The sequence below is a fragment of the Apus apus genome, chromosome 1 (genome assembly GCF_020740795.1).
Source record: "Apus apus isolate bApuApu2 chromosome 1, bApuApu2.pri.cur, whole genome shotgun sequence".
NCBI classification, from domain to species: Eukaryota; Metazoa; Chordata; class Aves; order Apodiformes; family Apodidae; genus Apus; species Apus apus.
In genome coordinates, this window is record NC_067282.1 from 121,407,800 (window position 1) to 121,431,369 (window position 23,570).

General features: G+C 44.5%; 1 protein-coding gene across 5 annotated transcripts in view; it reads left to right on the forward strand.

Annotated features, from left to right (window-relative positions):
* Nucleotides 1–4,318: 4,318 nt before the first annotated feature.
* The window catches only part of CYFIP1 (cytoplasmic FMR1 interacting protein 1), an 85,308-nt gene continuing 66,056 nt past the window's right edge, over nucleotides 4,319–23,570 (forward strand). Inside the window, exon 1 of one of the 5 annotated variants that reach the window (XM_051608601.1) lies at nucleotides 4,319–4,433. The gene's annotated coding sequence lies outside the window, so the exon portion shown is untranslated. Of the gene's footprint in view, nucleotides 4,434–5,378; nucleotides 5,427–6,163; nucleotides 6,301–16,248; nucleotides 16,288–23,570 lie in introns of those variants that run through there. The other 4 variants (XM_051608602.1, XM_051608605.1, XM_051608603.1 and 1 more) reach the window with 4 other exon arrangements.

A 23,570-nucleotide genomic window follows, 5' to 3' on the forward strand; every position in this document is an offset into this window, starting at 1 on the left:
CCTTGTAGGCCGCAAGCAAGTGGTCAGGTGGGAAAAAAGAACCACCTAATAAAACAACAAATTTTGAAATTGGGACAGGAAGCCAACCTTCCCTGGCCACAATCTTTACCCTTAGCATTGCTGAGTATAAGGGCTAAACCAGGAGCCAAAGAAAACCTGAGCCCATTTGAAATAATATATGGGCAGCCATATTCAGCTCAATCCATGGGAAGTACACCCCAGCTTGGCAAAGAGAGCCTATCCCAGTACATTATTTCTTTACAGAGACAATTACAGAAAATAAACTGACGAGTGTTGGGCACCTGATCAAGGGGTTTAGATTAATCAATGAATAATTTGTTGCCAGGTGTTTATGTATATGTTAAGACCTTTGCAGGTTCACCACTGGAACCCAAGTGGGAAGGTCCTTTACAGGTTTTGCTGACAACCCACACTGCAATCAAGATCAGTGAACATCCAGCTTGGATTCATTATTCAAGAGTGAAGAAAGCACCAAGAGATTTATTGACCTCAGCTGCTGGGGGACCCCTAAAACTGAGAGTACAAAGGGTCTGACAATGAAGACAGTGTTGTTATTATTGTTTATATATGCTTAGGATCAAAATTTGTGTATACAGTTGACTCAAACTGTGGGAAACAGTCTTAATCTTTCAAATTGTTGGGTACGTACAGCTCTTCCCATAGGAGATATAAAGCTCCTGTTATGCGGGATACCTCACCAAAATTGAGAAGTCTTTTTAAATTCAGCAAACCACAGCTCCTCAAAGTGTAAAGATGTAAGATTATGGGGCCAAGTTTTGACTTAATACCTTGGGACTCGAGCCAAATACTTATCCAAGCTTGATGCTTAGGCAGGAACTGTTGAGAGTTCATCAGTTCAGCAGCCACCAGACTGGAACATTACTGCTGAGAGCTTATCAATGTGGCAGCAGCCAAACTGCACCAATGTTGTAGAAGTGGGAGAATTTGTTCTTACCAAATGGACAATACGGGGATTTACCTATAGCATATGGCATCACCTTGACCTTCACATCCTGGCTGTTGTCCTTAAGGCAAAGAGGCAAACTTGCAGCATAGCTCCTGGGTGGTGGTGGCTTTGTGGAGGTGGTAAGTCTAGAGAGAGCTTACCTGAAAAGTGGAAAGGACATTGTGTTGGTGAGTATATGACACCTCAAGATAAAGTTTGTAGCCATTCTTGCCCACCTCTGGGAATTATACAAACCCCATGGAGAAAGGCAGGTGAAGCATCAAATCCCCTCATAGAAAGGCCCTCAGATTTCCATAGTTTTGTGCAATGGCTGTTTCCCCCATGGAGGAAAGTAAGCGAATTAGAGAAGGCCATCATAAACACATCAGCCACTATGGAAAGAATTGAAAACCTCACAATGGATGCTCTTTAAGGGCTCCAACCGGAAGTGTCATCCTTAAGGAAGGTGGTGTTACAAAACCTGGACCTTTTAACAGCAAAAGAAGGAGCATGCATAAAGATAAACCAAAGCTGTTGCTCTTATATTAATCAGGAACAGCGAACTGAGATTAACATTCAACAGATCCGGCAAAGGACGAAAATCGTATGTGAAGTTTCTTTGGATCATACTTCCTTTGGATTCCGTGGGCTCTGGGAAAAGCTTACTTCCTGGTTACCCAATTTTGCTTGGCTTAAGCAGCTATTTGTAGCCATTTTATTGTTAGGAATTTTTGTTTTAGTCACTTCTATAATCATACAGTGGTGGTGTAAGCACACGACTAACAGCTGTGAAGGCTGGAAGAGAAACAAGATGAGAGCAAATTGAGAGGGGTAAATAGTTTGAAAAATCACTCAAAGGAATGGGATTTTATAGTTTAGGTGCAAAATAATTTGCACAGGGAGATAAAAAGGGGGGATTGATTTAGGTTAAGTTTTCTAAGACTTATATGATGTTTCAGAGTAGAACCTGTTAATGTTTGATAGAGGCATTGTGTGGGAATAGGATAGGCCTCACCTGAGAGCCCAAGAAACAGGATCCAGAGGATGCTGTGCCTGTCTGTGCCTGCTACATCAGCCAGCCTGACAGTGATGGACGATACAGCCTGAGGTGAGAAGTGCCCAGGGAGGAAGACTGGCAGCCTTCCTCCGAGAGAGCCCTGCCCAAGCCCACCGAGAGGCAGTGCACGTGCAGGGGGGGCTGTGGCTTTATGGTAATGATTGTGGGGATGTGATTTAAATATTATAATGAGGGTTGGGTGCTAGTTTGCATAATCCTGCCCACTCCTTTGTGAAGCAATGTGCACATATAGTCTAAGTAAGTGGGTACATACCTTGCTTTTGTCCCTTGGGGTTCGTGTTTGGAGGAGCGATCCCCACGCACCCAGCGCTGCAGTGAAGAACACCTGCTTCATAGCTACTCTGGGCTACAGGGTCTCTGTACTGGCCTTTTCCATGATCAGTAGCACAGGTAGGAGTTAGGTCTTGATGTAGCTGGCCAGGCTTCCTGCTGTCAGCAGGTTCCCACTTGCTGATCTGGCTGCCTATTGAGAGCTCTGAGACAGTCACCGCCGTCCGTGCAGTCTCTTCTGTTTAAACTCTCCCAAGTGCTGTGCCCTTTACATAGATGCCTGTCCCCTCCTGAAGGCTGAAACAATAAACTTGCTCTGTGTAGTGTGGAAGCATACAGTCTTTTTGTAGCCTTGCTGTGTCTTGCTGTCAGACATTTTCCATGTCTGACACAAACTGAAGTCTGTGCTGACTTCCTCTGTGAAAATAATATTGTCCAGTCCTTTAGAGTATGGACAGGTGGCTATGTTGCCAGAGGTTGGATTTAATTTTTAAACTGACTAATTAAAAATTACTTATTTTCTTTCTTCATAATTTTTCATGATGTCCTATTCTTGGGGTGATTTTGGCTGTTACCCATCATGGCTTCATAAATACCTTTCTGTGTCAGGTCATGACAAGTTTCCTGTGTTGCCTTACCTCCTTTCTGGGGATGAAAAGATCTCTGTGGACTCAGCAGCTAAAAAAAAAAAAGAAAATAGCTAGGCTGAGTGGAAATGTATCAAACCAGAGAGTACATCAGCAGCTTAGACATAGCTTACAGCTTTCAGCAGGACCATGAGATTTCTCTTGAAGCTCTCAGACTGCTGTGGAATGCAGTGCTTCAGTGGATTCCTATGGGCTCCTGTGAAATACTTTCTTTCATTGACTTTGGATAAATACTGCAAAGCCCAAAAAAAGAAACTAAAAATAAAATTAAAATAGCTGGGACTCAGGAAGTAGAATTATGGGTGTCTGTATCTAATCTTCAGACAATTGTATTAAGCTTGTTACTATTCTATTACCTGATGTTCATCTAGTATAGGTGTAAAGTACATAAATTACCAGGAGCATGATACATTAGTGTTAGAGATCTCTCTAAAGATTGTTGACAGGCATGAGTTAAATACCAGGTGTAAATAAATACCAGCTAAGAAAGGGCTGTTTGAGATCCCAAGTCTTGCCCTTGGCCTCATGAGAACCACACCTATTTTCCTGTGGGTAGGAGATCATCTAATGGATTGATCAGGAATATATAGACACATATGTTTTTAACTAGGCCTGATTTAGTGTGGCAAGGATAATTAAGGATGGACATAGCAGAGGGAGAAGCATGTGATGGAGACCTGCTGAACCTCTTTAATTAAATACTGTCCTTGCAGAATGTAAATTGCACAGAAGTGGAAAGAGCAGGGAGTTGTGAGGGCATTACAGAATTAAATCAGGCAGCTGAAATGGTGCGATGTGGATTCCTTAAAAGTAGTTTTGATAAATATGCCTCATTTTACATGAGAACATTGACATCATTGACATTGATGGTAAAATGGGATTGTCCTCTCATTCCAATATCAGGTAATAGAAAAGCAGCATAAATCTTGATTAGTTGCATGTTATCATCGATTATCACCAGGTTTTTTTTAATCTGACCTTCCGGGTAGCTGTAAACTCATGCATAGGAATGTTGCCAAAGAGCAGATAGCTCCAGCAGTGGGGAAGTAGCTCCTTGGTCCTCTCTCAGTGACTCCAGAAGGAGCTCACCAAGGCCTGGGGCTCCAGCCAATCCTTAGGACAATGTGTTCCTGCCAGGACAGCATGGTGCCAGCTGGCAGCCTCTTCCTTTCATGCAAAGCAGCTGCTCCTGGCAGCGGGTGGCTTTTGGCAGGTGCAGGAGCTGCAGTGGCTGTCTCTCATGGGACAACTACCAAGTGCTACCTGTCTAGGGACACATGCTACTGCTGCTCAGCTCTTGCTGGGAGCTTTTGGCTTTGCTTTGAGCAAGTTCCCTGCTTGCTGCTCCACTGTGACTTGGTGGCAGAGGTCTCGCTGCTGGTGGGGCACCAAGCAGCTGCATGAAGACAAGGATGTTCTGAATTTACCCTCACCCAGGATGAGGAAACAAAGCCAATCCTGCCTTACAAAGGTGAGTTATTCACTGCCTCAGCGAGCTTGTTGTCCCAAACAGGGTTTGTGGGAAAGGGCACAAAATGGATTGGGCAGAACAGGATCAGCTGTCATTTTAGAAACTGAAGCATCCAGCACTGGTTGTGTTTTACACTTTCCAGTGAGCTGGTTTTAGAAGCTAGGGTGATGGGGTGCTGTGATGGCTGACATTCCTTCATTTGATGTAGGTACTGCAAATACTAATGAAAATGTACATTCAGAAGAGAATAAGCAGCAGCATCCCAGAAAATAATTGTTTCATAGAAAAGACTATATTGCAGCAGCACTGGGAAAATATGACTGTGAAGATGTCTGTGATGTATTGAAATGGTAACAATAACGTTTTGAAAGGATGCGTAATTTCTCCACAAACTGTGGGAATTCTTGATGATATGGAATGGGTGGAATAATTGGATTAGAGTACCTGAAATAATGAGAATTAGAGGCTTTAGCAACTTATCCTCACTTTCCAAAGCCTTTTTTTTTTTTTTTTTTTTTTTTTTTAGATGCTATTACAAAAAAGCTTTTTAAGGAAACTTAATAGAGTGGAAGCTTGTTTGGAAAAAAAACAATAGATGAAGTGAAGCACTAATTACTGTGTTCTCAGCACAAAAACCAGTAATAGCACAGTGTCCCACTAACAGCTATTGAAAAGGGAGCCCAATACCATGTAGTTTGCTGACGATTAGAGAGGGTTTTCAAGAGTAAATAAAATGTTGGATGCAACTTGGAGCAGCCAAACACAAGCAAATAGGCTTTGAGGAAAATTTGTTTGGACGTTCCCGCGCTCTCAGCTGACTGTTGCCCCTACATAGAGTGGGTGTATGGATTCTGCCTGCCACAAAAGAGCGGGTGGAAAGAGCAGCCTTGACGAACTCGAGGGCCAAAGAGCTGGCAGTTTGGTGCAGCATCGAGTTCGCTAGATGGGGAAGTAAAAAGGGAACTTGAAGTGGGAGAACACCATATGAAAAAGGTAAGAGAAATTAAATTAACAAGCGTATACATGTACTTCGCGTTCGACAGAAAAAATATGAAAGAGGGAGGTGGCCGGCAGCCGCTGGGAAAGAGAGACTCTTGGCTTTTTTTTCCTGTGTTTGGATGAAGCGTGGCCTCTCGGGCAGGACGCAGACGACATGGCCACCCTCTAGAGGACCTGTTACCGGGTTTCCCGCGCCTCTCCAAGGTGGGGCTGCCTCCTCCTTGGCGCTGCGCTGCCTCCCTCGCCGTCCTGCCGGCACCGGGAAGCGGTAGGGCGCTAATGCCGGTCGCGGGGCTCCCTGCGCGGGGCTCCCGGGGCGGAGCTGGGGCATCCAGACCCTGCTCGGGCTGGGGCATCCAGACCCTGCTCCGGCGTTTCTGCAGCACCCGACGGTCTCCGCTCCGCGCATAACGAGGCGGGCGGGGGCGCGGCGGCCCGACACGGAGGTTTCTCTTCTGCCGCACCGATTTCCCGGCGTAGGAGGCACGGGAAAGGTGGCTGTCGCTGAGAGCAGAGCAGAGCAGCAGCCGAGGCTACCGGCGGGCAGGCCGGCCGAGCGAGCAGCTCCGGCGGCAGCCCCGGGCCGGCTCCCGGCCGGCCGGCAGGAGGAGGAGGAGGAGGAGCCGGAGCCCCGAGGGGCGGCAGGTTCGGGATGAGGCGGGAAGAGGAGGAGGAGCTGGAGCGGCAGGAAGGGTGTTTCCCTGCGCAGCTCCCGGTTGAAGTGACTCAGACAGGAAACTCCCCGCCAGCCGCGGCCCAGGAGCGGAGCCGCCGGCCAGACCCGACCCGATCCGACCCTCGACGGCGGCCGGGCCGAGGAGGAGAGCGGCCGACAGCCCCGGCCCTTCCCGCCGGTGCCGGGGAGCGGGTGAGCAGCGCTCCGGCGGGCCCGGGAGCGGGCTGGGGGGCTGGCCCTGCGGCCGCTCCGCCGCCACGGGTGCGGCTTCACCCCCTTGCCCCGCCTGGCAGACGCTGTGTCCGGAGGCCCGGGGGCCGCCAGCCCGGCAGGCTGCCGTGTTACCCCCCGCCCGGCGTTCGGCGCTCCCGCGGAGCGGCGGGGCCTGCCCGGGCTGCGGGGAAGGGGCGGCCCGGGCCTGGGAGGGCGGCAGCGGGCGGGGGAGGCAGCCCCGGCGGTGGTCACGTAAAACACAGCCTTCGTCTCCTTCGTGTTTTGCTCCCTCCTCGTCTATCTGCGGAGTCTTGAGTCGTCCTCTCTGCGCCCGTGTGCGACGCGTTCTGGGAGTTCTGCTTCTCGGGTCGGGTGGGAAGGCTGAGGAAAGGGAAAAAGAGCCGTGCGAGTTTGTCCCGTGTTTTGTTTTGTTTTTTTTTTTTTATTTGTTAAAGAGGAAGGAGGTGATCTAGTGTCTGTCTTCAGGACACAGAGTAACTTTTTGTCTCGGGCGAGTTTAGTTTTATCCAGTCAAAATCACTCTGCTGTGTTGAGAGCAGCAGTGTAAGTAGTAAACACCCCGAGTGGATGGTCTGGCACCCCATCCCTGCCCTGCCTGTCGAGACGAGGACAGACACGTACCTCATCCGTGTGAGTATTCCTCTAGTTCCCCGGCAGCGCTGCTGACCGTCTTTGCCTTCCAGGAGGCTCTCATTGCTTTGATTTTTATTCCTGTGCTGTTTGGTGACGGGTTTGAGTAACACTGAGACATGGAAATGGCTGTTTGCGCCGGGGAGGCTGTTAGGAGGAAGTTGTCTTTGTGGGATGTAGCCAGCCTGCCTGAAGTGGTGGCTGGAAGTGCACATTAGAGGGGGAGGAAAGCTGTCTGGAGAAATTTCTGCTTAATTAAAGGTCGTGCTGTGCTTTGCTATAAACTGTGGGAAAAGGAAAGCTTAGGCTAATGAGTGACTCCAGTCCTTATTGCATTCCAGTTACTTATTTGCCATAACTTTATTACAGTAAACCTACTGAACAGGTACACGCTCAGTGTGGCTGGTTAGCATGTTTTTCAAAGTGGAACTTCTAATGATACCATAATGTCTGGATTATGTTTATATTAATTGCACTTGAACAAACTTGTATGCTCAGACTGAGTATCTCTGAGCTAAATGCTTGAAAATACATTGTGAGTCCTTCAGTGTTTTGATTCTTAGCTTTATCTAGGTAATTTTTACCTTTTAAAAACTCTTGTTGGCTTTTTGAACACGGGAGCTCCTCCTGATTTAATGTAAAAGGCTCTTGAAGCGTTCCCAGACGACTGGTCTGTGAAGTCTGGCTGGTGTAGGCAGCCAGTGTCTCTGGGACTGCCAGGAAGGAGGAGGAGGAATTCGGAAGCAGCCTGTACAGCGTTGGGGTACAGCAGGAAGGCTTAGTGCCAGTGTTGTCAAGGCTTGCTCAGCTTGCTCTCTAAGAAACATGCCATGTACAGTGCCCTTACTCTGCAGTAGGTTGGATTTCATTTTATTTTTTTTGTTTGTTTTTTTTTTAAAGGACAATGGAATATCTCAGTTGGACTCTGTGTTTTTTTGGATTGCCACACCTTATTTATCTAGATAATAAGCTTCTCAAAGTCTTAGGAAAATAAACCACACAACCTCCCCCCCCCCCCCCCCCCACCCCTTCCTCCCTCAAACTAGCCTGCTGAAGATGAGTAAGACTTTGTGTGTCTTGTTTACAGACCTTGGGTTTGGTCAATTCCTGTTAGGGTCCTGATGAGGAGAGTGGAGTAGTGTTTGAGATGTGTTCAGCAGTGTTAACTTAAAACTTCACACTTAACAGGTCTCACAATATTTCAACCTAAATGGAGGTGAACTTAAGTTATTTAAAAAAATAAATTAAAAAATAAATTTTTAAAAAAATCCCTATAAGAAAGGGAATGTTCCACAAACAACCCAGGTTTTTCAGTTTTTAACTCCTGAATGTGTGATTTACAAAAGCTGGTAGTCGTTCAGTGATGTATATGCAATATTCAAAGCATTCATTAACAAGGTTCTTGCTTCTTCTGTTTGCCTTAGGTGGAAATATGCCTCTGGGCTTGAACCCACAAATTCTCTTGACCCATTACACAGACTTGAAAGCTTAATTAAATAATTAACAGTTATCTACTCTAGCTATGTATTTTATGTTAGAAGTTTGTCTGATAGAGTCCTTAACTTTTCCTTAGTGCTTTATGTATTAGTTCTGCAGGAAAGGTGCCTTGGAAGCTGCCTTGTTCCTGAGGGCAGATTTCACAATCTTGTCGTAACTTGTCTCAGAATAATCCAATTTTTATTTCCTATTTTGTTTCTCAAAGATTTCCAAGGTATTCAGGCTGAGGTAGAAGCTTCAAAAGGGCCCCACAGAGCTCCTTTTCTTGGGATTTGGTTTTGTTCATACTTTGGCCTGAAAGCTGCTAGAATTGCTTGCAGTGCTATCCAAGAGAGAATTAATTTTAGTATAATTTCTGCACATACTTATGTGCACATCCAGTGCACACTTTACAGTTGTTGCTCAGCCTTCTCGAGGCAAGTTCTTCAAGTGGTTCCTTTGCTGTACCAACAAGTGAAATAAACACTAATGTTGGGTGGCGTGTTATACCCTCATGCGTCAGAAGCCAGCCATACGATCGACTTAGCTTTTCTTGAGACAGTGATAGTGTGAGTTTCTGAATGTTTATTGTTTATTTTTAAATAGCTGTAGTTACTATGGAAAGCCCCGATTTAATAGGGAATTATTCTTGAACCAAGTCAAGTGCTTGTTTATCTAGGGATGCTGCAGGAGCTCGACACAAACCAAGCGAGAATGGCCAGTGAAGCGGCTGGGGTGGATCCACCCATGCACTTGGGAATGTGGTCTATTTATTTAAACAGCCCCTGGCTTCCCTTTGGACGTACTTCCCTTGGATCATGCAGAGAGGGAGTGGTAAATAGAACAGATGAGGAAACTACTGATGTTTTGAACGTATACTTTGTAACAGGTGGCCTCCTCCGACCTTATTCTTGCAGGGCATTTTGATAGTTTTTGGCTACATTGTTATAAGAGTACATAAGAAATGAAAGCCTCCTATATTTGTCTCTTTTTTTTGTTGTGTATGTGTGCAGCTTTGACACAAACGTGAAAGAAGAACATTTCAGAATTGTAGGCATACGGTCATATTTCATAAAAATTTGCTAAGCACTTAGTAATGGTACTTGTATTTCAAGCTATGGACATCAGTTTAGGATTCTGCTTTACTATACATCTGCCCTTAGAAGCTGATGCTTCTAAGGCTCAGGGGTGCACTTTGCTGTGTAATGCTGATAACTGAGAGTGTGTATTGATTTGTTTGGTTTAAGCATAATTCCATTAATCCACACCACCTGCCTTTCTAGTGGTAAAATTAGGGTATGATGTGTGGATGAGACTTGCCACAGGAAGGCAGAGGGTGCAAAGTAGCAGATAATCTTTTTGTCTCTTGGCACCAAAAATATAGTAACTCGTCTTTTAAACAGCTCCTTCTCCCTTGTGAACACACCCACAAAAAAACCCTGAACCTTTTTTTTTATTTATGCAGCTTCCAAGATTTTCTCTGTGTCATTATGTACTGTTTGTTCTCTTCCTTTATTACATCTGTAAATATATGTGCATTCATAAATGTTTGTGTTGTGGAGAAGATCCTGTCTTCAAATGGTTCCGTGTTTTTTGGGAAAAGTGGAAGTCTTGGTCTTCTGACTGTAAAAAGCAGGGTTGTGGTAAAGGTGGGTCTGGCACAAATAATTGTCAGGCACTTGCCACCTTTGGGGAAACTCCCCTCACCTCAGGCTGATTCTCAGCAGGATAGCAAGTGAATTTATAGCTGCATGTAGCCCTTGAGAAAGACCATTGTGGGAGCAGTGGTTGTGTGCAGCAGAGCTGAGAGCAGATCTGGCTGGGGATTCTGGGGAGGAAGCCCAGGTCTCCAGGCCTTCCTGTCTGTGAGGTGGTGGTCCCTGATCCCAGGGACAGCTGGGGGTAGCCTGGCTGCCACATGCCTTCCTCACCTCTGTCACTGTTTCATTCTGCCAGACCTCTGCTCCTGCTGGCAGGGACCCCACTGGGGCATCAGTCTTAAGGCCTTGTGAGGACCTGAGCTCAGGGAGGGCTCTCGGGTTGGAAATCCCTTTGTAGCTAGATGAACTGTTTGCTGGGCACTCCCTGTGTGGGACTTACCTATCTGTGGTCTGCCAGATGTGTCTCTGCAACCCTCCAAGCCAGGCTGCAAGGTCCCCGTTCAACTCTTCTCAATAACCAGAGAAGTAAAGGTGATCAGGGTGGTCCTTCAGTTGGGTGGTTGTGTGTATGTTGCTGGGGCAGGTGCCCTGGCATAGACACGTCTTAAAATGGATGTTCTCCACAAGAGGAGAGGTTCTAGCTGCTAACAAAATTGTTTCACATTTCAGGGAGTCAGGTAACAAGTGAGGAACTGATGCTTCTGTTCTTTCTTTCATTCATTAGAAGTAAACACCAGGGCAGCAGGCTGTGGTGCCCCCCTTCCCCTGGTTCATGAGAGTGTTCCTAGTTTACAAAGCAGTTACTTGTGGAGTGGAATGACATGATTTCTCAATGATTGGGCCAGATATTGGGAGATTTTCTCAATATAATAGGATAACTCCCAGCAAGCCTCTCACAGGGCTGGTTTCTGCAGGTCTGCTTTTCAGAATTTTTCTCAGGAGGTAGAATGAATGACCAAGCAACTTTTTAAAACCAAGAATTACTCATTTGGAGCAAAAAATGCCATTCCCCCTCCCCTCCCTCCACCAAAAGGCATATTAAAACTTCTAACAGCATGTAGACTTATGCTTTTTACATGACAATCTCTACAAATTATTACCAGGGTTGAGTCTCAATACTGTTCTTGTGAATGAACACAGTATTCAGTAAAAGAAAAAATTAAACTTTGTTTTTGTTTATAGAAACAAATCCTCAGATTGCAAAACCAGTACTGTGGTTTTATGTTAGGACATGAGTCTCAGGAGTTGGAGTCTCTGAGTGGTAATTCCAGCTCTGTAAATGGTACAAGGAGCTTTCAGACATGCTTAGCTTTATGCACTAGGAGTACACAAGAGATGTTTCTGATGTCTGTATAAGAAATATGGTGATGCTGTGTTGTCACTTTAAAATACTTTAGTTCTGATAGGGACATGAACACTTTGGTGGTGGGAAATAAAAATGTTGCAGACCTGAGCTTGATTTATAGTAATTTTTCAGTATAGCTCTGATTACTTTAAGTGAATTCATTGACACATTAAAGAAAGTACACCAGATTATGCGTTCTGAATGTTAAGTTTAGGTGAAGTGTCATGACACATTGCTTAGGATTATGTTGATGCTTATCAGGTGATACCAGAAGAAGAGCTTTGGATGAATTTTCACTGAAACTGCATATTTTCATGTATTGTATAAAAATGAAAGTATAAAATGTTAGAGATTATGAGCTCATTTAGGGGAAAAAGAAAGCTCAAGATACTAAAAGTTAGTTGCTAATTTCTGTTCTCTCCTGCACCCTGTCCTCTAGTAGTTCCTTAATTTTTAAAAAGGACTATTAAAATGAAACTTCTCTGGTTCTTCCCCTCCCTGAAATGCATGTGATTCTACATTTTTTAACAGCTTCTGAAGCCTGTTGTTTTTTTTTTCCAGATACTATGATTTTGCAAAATTGAATGTTGCTTTTGTACAGTATTGGATATTAGATACAAAAGGTACTTTTAAGGATGAATAGTATCAGTTTGCCTAAAATGTCTTCCAGCTTATTTTTCAGATAAAGGAGCATGCGTTTTTGTTGGGGTTTTTTTGTTTGTTTTTTCTTCAGTGACAGCTGAGGAAATTGTGCTGCTGCTTGTAGTAAATACTTTCAGCTAGAAGGAAGGAGGAGCAGTGGGAAGGAGGAATGTCAGTCCACAGCCTCTCTCTTAAGGAGTCATTTTTATTGAAGCCTTTTTTTCACTTTTTAAGCTTTAAAATAATGCAGTGCCAAACCCTGCAGGTTCCTCTGCAGGTTTGCGTTGAAAAAGCGTGCTGGGTATAATGAACACCTGTCATGTCATTCCAGGGGGATGTGCTCTGAGATGGAGCTGGGTGCATAATGCAGAGGCCCTGTGGAAAGGAGACGTGGGGGGCTGCCCCTACCTGGGCAGCTGCCACCTGTGCTGCTGTGGCCTGTGCCTCCCCACCGGCACGGGCTGTTGCTGGGCCACCTCCACTGAGAAGGGATAAGACTGACCTTGGAGCAACCACACCTGGAAATGGGCTCAGGAAGAGAGCAATCGTCCCTCTCCCCTGAAAAAGCAACGTTTTCTTCTTTATTTTTCTCCAGTCTTGTGAAATGAAAGTACAGTTCAAAAACTCACATACTTAAATAAACAGTTTCTCTAAGGCTGAGGGGTTGCCTTATTGCTTAGATTGAAATCTGAAGACTCCAGATTTGTGACTTTCAATCTCTGGGGCTCACCTCCCTCACCTGTAATGTAACAGGCTGGTGCTCAGCTCACCACCCACTGCTCCTTTCAGCAGAAGCATGCAGGTGTGCCCTTTTTGGTTGGAGTAACAGCAGTCCCTCCATGCCGAATACGAAAGACAACCAACCAAACCCCTGTTGAATAGGCATGAACACGAGCAATATGTGAGGGTGGTCCTTCTGCAGGATGAACACGGCTGTGTCTCAGCAATGCCAGGCTAGCTCCGTGTGCACATGTTCTTTTCTTTCTGGGGTGGTTATTGCTCTTGCTGCTTCCTTCCTTGTTATTTGCAGAACCCTCACACTGGGCATCTTCTCTTTGCTAAGAAATGAGAGAGCTTTTCACAACTGCTGAACATGCCATAAGTGCTGTGCTTCAGTGCTTAGCCTCTGTGCTAAACTTTAGCCTTGCCCAAAGTGCTGCTGTGCAGTATTCCTAACACACCCATGCAGCAGCAGGAAGAATCAGAAGCAGAAGTATGGAAGAAATGTGCTTGGAGGACAGCTGCAGGGGATAGCAGCACAGCAAAATGGCAAAAGCAGCAAAACAAGAAGGTGAAACAACAGGGGAGGGAAGGAGTGAACTGGGTGAAAGGAACAGAACGTGGAAAAGGGAAGGGGAGGAAATTAGTTAAGGCACAATAAAAAACCCAAACTGTAAGCAAAATGGAAGTTGCAGTTGATGCATCTCAGATATGTAGCATTGGGGGGAGTGTTAAAAGGGTGAGACAAATAAGTGTAGCAAAACAGACCTCGCCATGCCTAGCCTAGAATGAGACAATCATTGACTCTAGTCTGAAGAGAAGCCAAATATTGCAGAAGAGTTTTTAATATGTACCTAAGTGTAGGATTAATACATTTTTTTCCGTGTTCACTCGAAATATTAACTCAGCTCTGCAAGAATGAGTTAGTAATCAATATGAGACCCCTCAGCCAAGCAGATTTTATTTTATGTTCGTGGCTTATGTCTTGGGCTTAAGTGTTAGGTACACAGCTAAAACAAGCCAAGCAAAAGCCTCCTGTGAATTCTTGTAGCACAAGTGTTGTTGCAGAGGGGGTTGTGTCCTTCAGACCAAGCTGCAGTGACAGGCTGTCCCTCTGTGTTCTCATGTGTGGGGTGCCTTTTGAGCAAGCTTGCAGGGTTAGCCTTCTCCTGTATCATTGTAATGGATTCCCAAATAAAATGAGTGAGAATGTGCAGAATCAGTTTCACATTTTTGAAGTGTGTGCATCACAGTATTGAGATTCCTTCCTGGGGATAACATTTGGCCCTACATTTTATCATCAAGAAATTGCATCTCTCTTCCAAAGCTTCAAGATTTGGAAGGGTACAGAAGATGCATAGTACAAGCCAGGCTGCTCATCAAAGTACTTAGTGATTACTTGTTGTACTGTCCACTGCAAGTCATTCCTGTTGAATTAGTATGTGCTGGTCCATGTGCTACTGCTAGCACAGCAGGAAAAGATAAATCCACTCTTGTGCTGATTTACTATCAAGAATACAGAGACTCCAGCCTCATGCTATGATACAGGAGTGCTGGGATTACACCATGTTTTCTAATTGTGGTAGAGGTTTCTTTCTGATGCTTTGAGAGTTAGTAGCTAGTAGACCTGCACCTGGTGGCAGGCATCAAGGATGGTGATTCTGTCCTGCTATGGCTCACCAGTCTTGATGTAAGCTTTGTCCAAAGAGCCTTTGAGTTCCTGTCCAGAACCTGTCGTTGGAAATGTGCTTGAATTCATCCAGGGCACTGGAAGGAAATGCCTATAGTTACTTGACAAGTGTGACCAATGGTCATCTGAGTGCTGGTGGTCAGTGTATCTGTGAGCCGTTTCAGCTGAATGACAGCATTGTTAGCAGTGGTGTCCTCCTGACCTTGATTATTTTGTGGGAGGAAGAGCACTGAGTCATGAAAGCCTGATGTTTAGCTTGCCGTTGGTTACTGAAGTGCCCAATACTGCCCAGAATTGGGTTTTTGAGGTGATAAGACTGGTATATCACTGAGCACTGGAACCTTGGTTGCACAGGCATAGCACAGGTATTGTTTTCGTAGACAGGAATTGCTTGTCCTTATGTTTCCCTGCAGAGCACAGGAGCTGAACTGGTAGCAGTGTAGGCTACCTTAATTGAGAAAGTTGCCTGAAAAATTCACACGTGACTGAACACATGAAGTGCTTTTAGTTTGGGAAGCTGAGTTTTTCTAAAAAGAATAATTACCAAAAAAAAAATAATTCTATGCTCCAGCAGTATGTTTTCCTCCAAATCTGTCTGCTCTTGGAAAGCTGCTTCCTCCCCTGCACCCCTCCAACAGCAGGGCAAGGCAGTTAATGTGAGCCACACTGCCCTGTAGGAGCCTAATAATAAGTTAATTGTTTCCATCATGTGGCCATTCTTCTGGGACTTGGCTGTGGTGCTGAGATGGGATAATTCAGTGCCAGAATTTTTGTTTTCCCTTTTGCACCTATTGAGCCTTTTTTATTCCCATCACAGATGTATTTTTGAAAGCTTAACAGTTTGTCAAATCTGTTGTACAAAGAACTGTCAGCTGCTGTTTGCTTTCTCCTGTCTTTTACTTTAATCAGGCAGGCCAGTAAGTGATGTGAAAAGCATTTTTCTTTGCTCCTTCAGCTTATGCAAATCTGTTGCTTAGGAACGAGGAGGAGCTCCAGTCCCAAAAGGAACATCTCATGCTGATCCCCTTGGCAAAAAGGCAGATTGTGCCATCCAGAGCACTGAAAAGGAGTATTCAAAGGGAGGAGATCCAGTGTATTGCTGTCCTCAAGCACTTCAGTTATCAGTCTGTTAAAATGTTTTCTACTCAGTCCGAGTTGGTAGGTATGCAGTTGAACAGCTGAGGCTTTTGAAGTTTAATTAAAATAGAACTAAAAGGGAATTTTTGAGAGATCCTGGAGGTTTTGAAAGAGAAGTATTCACTGTGCAGTGTTTGGAAGAGAAAATCTGTTCCTTTTGTTAGCTCTAGCTTTCACAAGGGCATTTGTGGTCAGTGTCTTAGAGTCTAGCTTGAGTATTGAATACATTTTGAATAAATTGAATAGTGGATAACATTTTCTTAATATAGAAATGCTTTAATTTGTTTTCTGCAAGCCAGTAACATAGAAGAATGATACAAGAAAAAGAAGAAACCTGAAAATGTTGTCTTGCTATAGGGGAGGGTTAAAACTTCTGCTGCTCTGTAGTCCAAGGCTATTCCTGTGGGAACGTTGTCATTAGCTCCTGTGGAGTTCACTGAGATTGGTCCCACAGATTCCAGTTCAGCGGGCCATTCAGTCGACTTTTAAAATTCATGTCTATTTTAATTTCTCTCCTTCTATGCATGGACTGTGGAATGCCTTTGTTTCTCCTTTTTGGCGGATGTGCTTCTCTTCTTCCTGTTTAACTGTTGTACATAGAAGTTTCCTGATTTTCATCACGGTATTCTGTCCTGTAAAGCAGGGTAAGCTTTGCTTTATTTATTTATGCCTGTTTTAAAAAGGTGAAACAACTCATGTGGATGCTTAATTAATGGTTTGCGTGGCAATTGTAATATTTGGTATCCATTCTAGGCTTGAGATTTTGTTTTAATTTAAGATTCAGAGGTGCTTTTGAAAAGACTTGGGAAAGAAGAGAGGCAATGTCAAAGGAAATGCTGTTTAAAGGGCAAACAGGCTTCCTTTTTGTCTTGTTTTGAGCCTGGGAACATGTACAAACACTTAGAGATGAAATGAATCTATTTGAAAGCAAAATGAAAAAATGTGTCCAGTGGACTGCAAAAAGGCACAGGGCATCCCTTCCCAACATTTGTTTTCAGTCAAATGAAACAGTGTTCTCATCTGCAAAGTCATAAAATATTCTAATCCAGCAGTTTTTTGTTAGTAGTTTAAACTCCACCTTAATTATCTCACTCTTTGGCTTGATCCTTCTCAATTTTTTGGGTAGGGAATATTTTTTTCCACTTAAAATTTCAGTATTTGAGATCTTTTTGGATTATGTAGAGCACAGTCTCACCAAAACCAGTTCCCTGAATGTCCCAAAACACCTCTGCTCTCTTGGGCTGTATTCCAAGCTTATATTTGCATGTGCTTCGTTGGTGTTGGATGTGTGCTGGTTTCAAGAGCTTACATTGTAGTGGATGCAGCTGCAGCCTGTTCTGTGCTGCAGGAGCTGCAGCATCTCTTCTTGCCCCATTTGTGCAATTGCCCTACCATGTTGCTGAATGTACTGTGGTAATTTCTCTTGCAGAGGAGATAGAGAAGGAAGTTGTGCTTGAGTAGGTCAGGCTTTGCTGATCCCACCTCCAAGCATGGTGTGCAGCCCAGAACTGCTGATCTGCCTTTTGTCACTGAGGGCCCCAACCTTCCCTCTCCAGCAGTGGGAACTTCCACTTAGGGCGGCCGCAGGGTATGTTTTTCCTGAAGTGCTTCAGGCTGTTTGCAGTGTAGCTATTTGCATTTTGTTTGGATTCACACTTATTTTAAATGTCAGGTTTCCTTGGAGCTTGTGGTTAAATGACTGAAAATAAAACCTTTGGAGAATTTATTGAATTTTTTGAATTATTTTTTTTGAGATGTGTATTGAAGATTTTGGTGTCTAAGAATGGTGAAGTAAATGGGTCCCTGTGGTCTGACTTTTATGGCTTGTAAAAATGAAGAGTTTGTGATAATTTCAGTGCTCAGCCTTCTCTTTTGCATCTGAATTATGACTTTGTTTTACACTTTGTTCCAGGAAATCACTTGCACTGTCTGTGTGAAGTTGGGCTCTTGCATTTCCCTCTGTGCCCTGTTGCTTTTCCCGAATTACAGAGGAAGATTATCCAGTGCTGTTACTTGTCTGACTCTTCTTGCCCACTTCTGGGTCCCTCACTTCAAGAAGGATATTGAGGTGCTGGAGCAGGTCTCCAGAGGAGAGCAACAAGGCTGGAGAAGGGACTAGAGGGAAAGTCTTATAGGGACAGGCTGAGGGAGCTGGGGTTGTTCAGCCTGGAGAAGAGGAGACTCAGGGGGGACCTTATCACTCTCTACCACTACCTGAAGGGAGGTTGTAGTCAGGTGGGGGCTGGGCTCTTCTCCCAGGCAACTAGTGACAAGACAAGAGGGCACAGCCTGAAGCTGCTCCAGGTGACGTTTAGGTTGGATATTAGGAAGCACTTCCTCACGGAGAGGTGATCAGACATTGGAATGGACTGCCCAGGGAAGTGGTGGAGGCACCATCCCTGGGTGTGTTCAAGGAAAGGCTGGATGTGGCACTTAGTGCCATGGTCTGGCTGATGTGGTGCTGTTGGTCATAGGCTGGACTTGATGATCTTAAAGGTCTTTTCCAGCCTTGGTGATTCTGTGATTCAGCATGGCTCAACTCTCTGTCCGTTTCGCTCTTCTCACCTCCCTGGCCAAGACTGGTGGTGTCCATTTGAGGCAGGGAGGGAGGAGATCTGTGAAAAGAGATTGCAGTGGTAGGTGGCTGCTCTGAGGAGGATAGGACCTCAGGAGGTCTACTGTCTAGCTCTACTGTCGCTGTCCCGGGGACAGCCTAGAGAGCTGGTGGTTCATTCAGGAGCAGATGGAACATGCCTCATTTTTCAACACCCATTTTCAGAGTCCATCCAAAAAGTGGGATGAATGAAGGGAGGGAAGTAATTTAATCCATCTCTTTTTTTATCTGCCACTATTAGCTTGCTGCAGGCCTTCATGCCACAGCAGCTTGAGGATCCTGACTGAACCCATCTGAGCAAAACCACTTGTTTTACTGTTAGACAATTAGGAACGTTCTGGTAGTTCAGCTGAAGGTAAGCTGAAAGGAGTGCAGATCCGATGTTATTATCTTTTGCATTTTTAATTTTTTTTTTAATTGGAGGTTAATGACAAAAGGAAATTGGGATCCACAAGCAGCTGAGCTGTTGTCTAAATGAGAGGAGACTTTGCTCACATTATCAGCTCAAGTGCCCTGGGAGGTGAGGTTGGCTGCTGTGCCTCCACGTGTAAGATCTGTGCTTGGGAGGGTTCCCTTTCCATGGCATTGCCTGCTCACTCCACAGATCTTTCCCTTGCTGTGCTGTAGGCTAAGCCCTTTGATTTTCCATGGAAGTTTACCTTCCAGGGCATGAGAATCTGAAGCAGTGTCTTCTGAAGAAAAGTTGCTTTCTCTGTAGCTTGATACTCTCTACCTTTATTTATTTTTTTTTTAACTGGAGAGCTGAATTTACTATTTTTCTGTTTTCAGGATACCTTTCAGATATTTTTTTAATGTTTTGTGTTAACATGAATACCTTCCTCATCATCTCCTGATCTTGTCATAGAATTTAATCTAATAATTTTTGTGGTGAAGGGCTTGTTTGTTTGTTTTTTTCATCTGTAAGTAGATATTATCAAACCCAGTAATTTGAGGTTGAACTTTTTATGTTGGGAATCGATGTCTTTGTAGAGCTCAGTTGGATAGATTCTTTAGGCCATGAGAGGCCATTTTTCTTGGCCAAACGGCTGTGGCAGTGGCTAATGAGGAACTGAGTGGTAGTTTCTGCATTTATAACAGGGTCTCAGGAAGCCTGCAGTTACCTAAGTTCATTTGTTTTTGTTTTTTTACTTGGTTGCTAGCTACAAGTTACATCTGTTGAATTGTGTGTGCTGTTGCTGAGCACATTTAAGAACTATTTCCCATAATCAAGCATCATTTTCCTGTTTTAGCTGTTCATATACTGAGTTCATGAGTTGTCTTTTTGATCTTTTATAAATAATCTGACCTGCTTAACTCTTGTCACTGAAAGAAGTATTAAAAGCTATGGGTTTTTTGTTAACTACCTAACTCACTAGAATTTTGGGGTATTTTAACTTTGAGCTTGAGAGCTGAATAAGTTTACAGCAGTCCTCTCTCTCACAGTGATTCTCAAGTTAATGCCCTCTAGTCTCTGTTTCCTCTTTCCTTACCTCCTAGATTTTTTTATTCTTTCTTTTGGGAACTTTTCTAATTTTTTTGTCCCTAAGACTTTTCCCCATAATTTGCTCTTGTTGATATTTTTTTTTTCTGAGTAGCATGAAGCCTCAGGAGGCTTTAAAGAGCAAGGCTGAGAAATACATGGTGGGTGTTTTCTGATATGCTTGGAATTAAGAATATAGATCTTTTGCAAGGACTTCAGTATTACTCTGTAAAGATGGAGATGAGAAAACGTTGTCTTTATTAGGATTGACAGTCATCTCCTCTAGATACCAGAGCACTGTTGTGAGCGGGGCACTGCACACCACGCAGTTGTGTGGCTGTGAACAGCAGGACAGAATTCTGACATCTAAAAAAGATTGGCAACTCTTTGGAATATGTTGTATTGGAATATGTTTCAGTGGAAGAGGTTGCCTAGAGAGGTGGTGGAGGCCCCATCCCTGGAGGCACATTCAAGGTCAGGCTTGATGAGGCTCTGGGCAATCTGGCGTAGTTGGAGGTGCCACTGCTTAGTGTAGGGGAGTTGGACTAGATGACCTTTAGAGGTCCCTTCTAACCAAGTACATTTTATGATTCTAATAAGCCAGCTCTGAAGTTTAATCAAAATGAAACAACGCTCAAGGGACTTCAGGGTCTGGTGCCTTTTCTCGTTTTGTTTTTCTTGTGGACAAAATGTGATGGAGGTGGCTCAGTGAGCTTCTCTGCAGCACGAGCACTTCTGAGCAGGGGAGACCCAGCCAATGCTCATCTCTTTCAGAAATGAAAAAAAAAATAAAAAATTAACCTATTTAGTGGCCTTGCACTAACATATCCAAAGTTCCCCTAAAAACCCTGTGGTTGATACCTCTGGTCCTTGAACACAGTGGGACTTAGCACTATAAGGCTGAAGCTTGTCTGCTAGAGACGGATTTTTTTTTGTTTTGCATTCCAGAATAAGGAGCTGAGAATTGGTACAAACACTGCAGTCTCCTACTTAGAAAGCTGGATGTGCTCATCACACACCAAAATTTAGCAAAACAGCATGCTGGCTTATGTGATCCTCTCTTGTGGAGGGAGGATGTCAGATAATGAGTGAGTTTTAGTAAGTTGTGTAGGTCCGGGAAAATGTGTTCTTGGAGTACATTTTGACTTTACTGATGTAATGATGGGTCATGATACAAAGATAACAAAAAGAAAAAAGAAGTAATACTCGCATGTATTCTGCCTGAGAAAATCCTTCCTGGAAAATCTTAGCTAGGTACAAAGCTGAAAACAGCATTGTAATTCTCACAGCTTGGGTAAATTTACTTGTATAACTGGAATTATCAGTATGACCACAGCATTTTAATCTGTTCTCATTTAGGTAAACTCCTAATCAGCCTGCAGCTTCTGAATTTTTTCAGTAGGTCTTTAAAGTTTCATATGTTTTCTGCCAAAATGTTAAAATATTAGCTGTCCTGCCCAGTAATTTCACCTGTAACAACTCATAATAAGTTACTCTTAAGGAGGCAAACCGATAAAATCCTGTTACTTGGGAATTCTAGTTTTCTGAAAACTGGAGCTGATTTTTTTAACAAAAACAGCAAAAAGGAGAGGGGAAATAAACTGAAACTTCAATAAGATCTTTTTCTGTTGTGGTCTCAGGGCTTCTGCATGAGGTGAGATGGCATGGACCCTACGGTGCTGTCACCTGGCTGTGGGATGTTGTCTCCCAGCTAAGGTGGCATAAGTGTGGCTGAGCTTTGGCTGTCCCCCTGCCACTGCTGTTGTCAGACCTCCACTGTTTGCTCTTCGGAGGGCAGAGAGGAAGCACCAGTCATGCCCTCATCATTTTTGCAAACATGCCAAAACTGGGCAGGAGGGAGCAGCTTCCTCTTTCGCATTGCTCGTTACCAGAGTAAAAAGCTGAATGGGAGGGTTGGACTCGGCTGATGAAACGGCAGGCACAGGGGTACCTTTGGCAAAATTGCAAAGTGGAGCTGTCAGTGAGTGACTTTTGTAACGTTCTGTCCCCAGTGGCTGATGTTTTCTCCATTCAAAAAATGCTGATCTGTCTTTGGGAAATCATGCTGAAGGGCTTAGCAAAAAGCACCTTCCTATATTTCTTTCACAACCCCAGAGAGCAACAGGAAGCTTTAGTTTCTTAGCATCAACGGACCCTGTTTTAGGAAGAGGAGGTTGATGTGTGGATTTGGGGAGAGGGTGTTGATACTTTACTTTAACTCCATGACAGCTCCCCTTTATGTGGACAGGTGCAATAATTTTTGGTGTGGAACAGGCAGCTGATTTTCGCTGTGGTTTGTGGAGTAGCTTTTTGTAGCACACCCCTGTTGGGGCCAGTGCTTTGTGGGGGATCCCCTGTCCTGCAGGGTAGCAGGGCAGAGACCTGTGGGCCCATCTGTCCCTCTGTTGGCACTTCCTGGAGCAGCTACACAGCTGTGTGTTTCTGCTTTGATACAGAGGCTAAGAGGAGGAAAAGTTTCAAGCTTGAAAGAGAATGGTTGAGCTGCAGGTACTCGGGCCAAAAATTAAAAGGCTGTTTATTTAAAATGCTCTGGCTCCTTGGCAACTCCCTTCAGTTTCCTCTAGGGTAAAACTGTTGCAAGTCTGACCTCATCACCGGACTTTTGCCCAGACGTGGAATTTTTTTGGCATTTGTTTATTGATCAAAGGGAGGACATTGTAGTTTTTGCCTGTCTCTAATTTGAGAATAACTGTGGTTCTTGTGAAGGAGCTTGAGCTGGGTGTAGGCAGGTGTTGGGCAAGTGCCCCAGCACAGGTCTGCTAGCCAGCACTCCTGCCTGTCTAGTCCTTCCTTGTTTTTCAGCAGGGATCACAAATTGCTCAAGATGGGTGTGTTTGTTTGTTTGTTTATTTAAATAAAACCTGATATGCTTGAAGCAAGGTTTGGGCTGGGTTTCAGAAAGGAAAGGACCTTTCTGGTGGTGGTTGTTTAAAGTTGTGGGCAAGCTCTCTCTGTATGTGGTACATGAGCTTTGCAGCGATGACTTGAGACACAGGATTGGTCTCTGAGGCAGATAGATAATCACTTCTGGCTACTTGGGTTTTGGTTTGTTGGTTTGTTTTTTTTCTGTTGGCGAAGCCCTTCCTTGGAGGTAAAGCTGCTGTTTCTGTGGGGCTTTCCCCAGGGAACCATAATTAGGTGAGAGAAAGTGAGGAGGTTTTTCTGCCAGGCCAGTAAAAGTGCAGCGAGTGGTGACATCACCAGCCCGTCCTGGCTCTCTCATGGTGACCTTGTTTCCCCCTCCTTGTGGGGATTGCAACACATGGGGGTGGCACATGCCAGGCAGGGCCCTGCTCCTCCAGGGTATGGACACTCCTCTGGTGTTCCTGCCCTCCTGGCTAGAGCCAAGGGCAGTGCTTAGCCTCTCCTTTCACTGTAGTTGCATGGTTTTGCTCTGGTAAATGGGGGAAAATAACTTGCAAAGCCCTGTCGAAGACAAGACAGCTTGATTAGAGGTGTTATCTTAAAAATGAGGAATTTTATAATCCACTGAGAAGGTCATTATACAAAAGTGGATGATTGAGTTGTTCTGCCCCATGTGTTCTCCTAAAACTTCTTCTTGTTGCTGTTCTTGGTTCAAAACCCCATGCAGTGGCAGCAGTTGGAGTGTATGGAGATTGCCATGACCCCGAGGGGGTTTGAGCCTCACTATCACTAACTACTCAAAGCAGATCTGGATGTCTTAGGACATGAGACACTGGAGACTGCTGGCACCTTTAACAGCTGAGTCTCCTCGAGATGGACTGGTAGTAGTATCTGCATAAGGTTTTGAATATAAATCGACTCAAAGCTGAGCTTTAGATATCATCCTT